The sequence below is a fragment of the Aotus nancymaae genome, unplaced genomic scaffold, assembly GCF_030222135.1.
Source record: "Aotus nancymaae isolate 86718 unplaced genomic scaffold, 86718_ANA_hifiasm-v0.15.2.pri h1tg000004l, whole genome shotgun sequence".
Classification (NCBI taxonomy): Eukaryota; Metazoa; Chordata; class Mammalia; order Primates; family Aotidae; genus Aotus; species Aotus nancymaae.
In genome coordinates this window covers 63532761-63537576 of record NW_026988415.1, presented here as the reverse complement: position 1 = coordinate 63537576, position 4816 = coordinate 63532761, and positions in this window count along the sequence as shown.

Here is a 4816-nt window from a genome sequence, read left to right as displayed (position 1 = left end):
GAAGGACAGAAACCTTTTGAAGCTTTATAGCCTCGCCTATCACCTGAGAAACCAGAGTATTGCCCCTGGGTTCCATAAGGCAAGCATAAATCCCACCACTACTACCATAGCTACTGCTCTTTTGAAAGTGTCTCCACCTGGTTGGAGGTCAGCCAACACAGTCCATTGTAGCATCTCCAGGTAGAAAAGCACTAAAGCCAGGAAGAAGAAAACCTGTACATGACCTTAGCTATTAAGATAGCCTGCACCACCCTGGCTAAACAAGAGGTCCTGAGTCTGTCCATGTAACTCAATCATTACTACTATAAGTGGTATTTGAGAAAGCAAACACACTAAGACTATCTATAACCAAGGAATCTCACAGAGTCTACACCACTTTCCTGCCACCTTCATTAGAGCTTATGCTGGTACCCAATGCTGGGAGACTTGAGGACAGGTAAAATCTCTGAATCCTTTCAGATATTCCCTAGCACCAGCCTGGAATGTGGCAGCTACACCACTGGGTGACCAGACCCAGAGGAGAAACAGCATTCACAGTAGTCTGGCTCTCAGGTATTTCACTCCCAAGGAGAAAGGGAGGTTTACCACATCAAGGGAACACCTCACGGGAAAAAAGAACCTGGACAGCGGCCTTGAGTCTTAGATCTTTCTTCTGGTGGAAGATTTCTTTCAGCAGAGGCATAGTTGCAGTTCTGGGCTTATCAGGAAAAGACTGCAGCTTTAGCCCAACAGTCAGGCATCCCTGGTGCTCCTGAAGGTTCTTGGAGAAGAGGACTTCCTTATCCCTTCATCTACTACTGCAGACATAACTGAGGCTTTTCCCATGAGAGCCTGATGTGGGTGCACCTATAGACAGCTTCTTTAGAGCACTTCAAGGTGACTGAAACCCCACAGGAAGAGCACCCTCCAGGTACAGGCTTGCATGAAAGGTAAAGTCACAATTCTTTTCTACTTGGAATATCAACATTCCTGCAGATAAAAGAGATGCCTGTATGATTTGAATAGCTGGAACATGGGGTCAGTAATGTGTCTGAGAGGTGGATAGCTTTTCTGTTGGTCTGTCAAAATAACTGAGGAAGCTCTGGTCATTATATCTGATAAGATCTCAGCGCGTTTCACTGAAAACTTCCCCAGCCACTTCTGTCAAGACCAGGACCTCTTCCCACAGTTGGGTATTGCATTTACCCACCTGCTTTAGCCACAGCCAATTTATATCTGTGGACACTTTCCCTATTGGCCTGAAGCCTAAACTATTCAACCCAGTAAATAAAATCCTGAGAAACATACAAATAAATACATACCATGGGAGAAAGAGATGTTTCAAGAGACCTCTGCCATTTAAACACTATAGGAGACAGTAAACGTGCTTAAACACCAAGCACATTGCTACTAGAACCAGCATCTGAGACATCTGAGAAAATCATTATAGAGACTCTCTAACCAAGGAACTCATACAGTCTTTACCATTCAAAGCACCAAGAGCAAAATTAGGCTACAATAAGCTATAAATATTAAAATCACATCCTTAAGGGTGGGAGGAAATAAATTTAAAAAAGAAAAGAACCAGAAAGAGGAGAGTGTAGGTCAAGATGGCCAAATAGACACAACTCTGGTGCATAACACCCAGTGAGAGACACATAGAAATCGAGAGATCTCCTAGCTCCAGCTGAGGTACCAGGTGCATTTTAACGGGTCTGGTCCGACGGTGAGCAAAGCCCAGGCAGGGCAGAGCAAGGAGGGGAAGGGTGTCACTTTGCCCAGAAAGTTCATCTGATTGGTGAGTCAGAGGCTCCCCCTCTGGCTCTGAGGTCCAGATACAGCGCTTCCCCCAAAGCCTCAGCAATACACAGAGTAGGGGATCTTTGCCAGTCAAGCACTGGGAATTACAAGCGCAGAGTTGAACAATAATCCAGGATGGTGTCCCGGATTGGTGCACAGATATAAGCAAATGCATAAGTCCATAAGCCAGCCAGGAGAGCCTGCAGACCAAGCTATCGCCCCCTCCCCCCTGCCTGAAGAGAGAGGGAGCTTAAAGTGGGAAGACAGATGGTGCAGCTGGGTGGGTACCTACCCTCCTCCACAAACCCCAGAGGGCTGAAGTACTAACTCCAGTGGGTTATGCAGCCAGTGCCTCAGTCTGAGCTGAACCCTGAATGATCCAGCCCTGTGGAGGAAAGACATAACCCACCATTAAAGAGATGGGACTAGCCTTCATGTTTTAACAAAAAACACAGGAAGCCTATGTAGCAACGGGACAGTGTTCTTGACCACCCAGCAGCACCTCTAGGGCAGTGGAAGAGGTGGGCCTAACCTCCCAGTGTAAACAAAAAAGACACAGGAAGCCTACCTAGTAGCCTGAAGGAATCCCTGGAAACCCAGTAGCACCTCGACAGGTAGACAAGCGACCTCATCAAGCAGCTCCCTGAGATCACAGCCAGGTAAATCCACAAAGATGGGAAAAGATCAGCACAAAAAAGATGAAACCACCAAAAACCAGAACATCTCTTCTCCTTCAAGGGATCACAACTCTTCAACACAGAACACAACATGACCAAGAAAGAGTGTGACAAATTGACATAAACAGGCTTCAGAAGGTGGATAATAACAAAGTTTTCTGAGCTAAAGGAACACGTTCTAACTCAATGCAAAGAAACTAAAAACCTTGAAGAAAGGTTAGACTAAATGCTAACTAGAACAACCAGCTTAGAGAAGAACGTAAATGACTTGATGGAGTTGAAAAACACAGCACAAGAACTATGTGAAGCAAACACAACTTTTAATAGCTGAATCAATCAAGCAGAAGAAAGGATATCAGAGATTGAAGATCAACTCAATGAAATAAAAAGGCAAGACAAGAGAAAAAAGAATGAAAAGAAATGAACAAAGCCTCCAAGAAATATGGGATTATGTGAAAAGACCTAATCTACATTTGATAGGTGTACCTGAATGTGACAGGGAGAATGAATCCAAGCTGGAAAACACGCTCCAGGATATTATCCAGGAGAACTTCCCAAGTCTAGCAAGGCAGTCCAACATTCAAATCCAAGAAATACAGAGAACTCCACAAAGATATTCCTCAAGAAGAGCAACCTCAAGGCACATAATCATCAGATTCACCAGGGTTGAAATGAAGGAAAAAATGCTAAGGGCAGCCAGAGAGAAAGGATAGGTCGCTCACAGATGGAAGCCCATCAGACTCACAGCAGATCTCTTGGCAGAAACCCTACAAGCCAGAAGAGAGTGAGGGGCCAATATTCAATATCCTTAAAGAAAAGAACTTTCAACCTAGAATCCCATATCCAGCCAAATTAAGCTTCATAAGTGAAGGAGAAATAAAATCCTTTATGGACAAGCAATTACTGAGAGATTTCATCACCACCAGACCTACCCTACAAGAGCTCCTGAAAGAAACTAAGCATGGAAAGGAACAAGTGCAAGCCACTGCAAAAGCACACCAAAGGGCAAAGACCAAAAATGCAATGAAGAAAATGAGTCAACTAACAGACAAGAAAACCAGCCAGTAACAAAATGGCAGGATCAAATTCACACAGAACAATATTAACATTGAATATAAATGGCCTAAACACCCCAGTGAAAAATCACAGACTGGCAAACTGGATAAAAAGTCAAGACCCATCAGTGTGCTGTATCCAGGAAACCCATCTCACATACAAAGACACACATAGACTCAAGAAAAAGGAATGAAAGAAGATTTACCAATCAAATGGAGAACAAAAAAAGCAGGACTTGCAATCTTAGTCTCTGATAAAATGGACTTGAAAGCAACAAAGATCAAAAGAGACAAAGAAGGACATTACATAATGGCAAAAGGATCAATCCAACTAGAAGAGCGAACCATCCTAAATAAATACACACCCAACACAGGAGCACCCAGATACATAATGCAAGTTCTTAATGACCTAAAACGAGATTTAGACTCCCAGACAATAATAGTGGGAGACTTCCACACTCCACTGTCAATATTAGACAGATCAATGAGACAGAAAATTAACAAACGCATCCAGGACTTGAATACAGAGCTGGACCAAGCAGACCTAATAAACATATACAGAATGCTGCACTCCAAATCCATAGGATATACATTTTTCTCAGCACCACATCACACTTACTCTAAAATTGACCACATAATTGGAAGTAAATCACTGCTTAGCAAATGCAAAAGAATGGAAATCATAACAGTCTCTCAGACCACAGCACAATCAGATTAGAATTTAGGATTAAGAAACACACTCAAATCTGCACAACCACTTGGAAACTGAACAACTTGCTTTTGAGTGTCGACTAGATAAACAATAAAATGAAGGCAGAAATAAAGATGTTCTTCGAAACCAATCAGAATGAAGACACAACTTACCAGAATCTTCGGGACACCTTTAAAAGAAAATATGGCACATATACACCATGGAATACTACACAGCCATAAAAAATGATGGGTTCGTTTCCTTTGCAGGGACTTGAATGAATCTGGAAACCATCATTCTCAGCAAACTGACACAAGAACAGAAAACCAAACATCGCATGTTCTCACTCATAGGCGGGTGTTGAACAATGAGAACACTTGGACTCAGGGAGAGGAGCATCACACACTGGGGGCAGTTGGGGAGGTTAGGCAAGGGACAGTGTGGGGTAGGGAGGGATAACATGGGGAGAAAGGGAGAAATGCCAGATATAGTCAAAGGGGGAATATAGGCAGCAAACCACCTGTTTGTGTATGCACCTATGTAACAACCTTACATGACCTGCACATGTACCCCAGAACCTAAAGTAAAACAAAAATAAAAAACAAAACAAAACA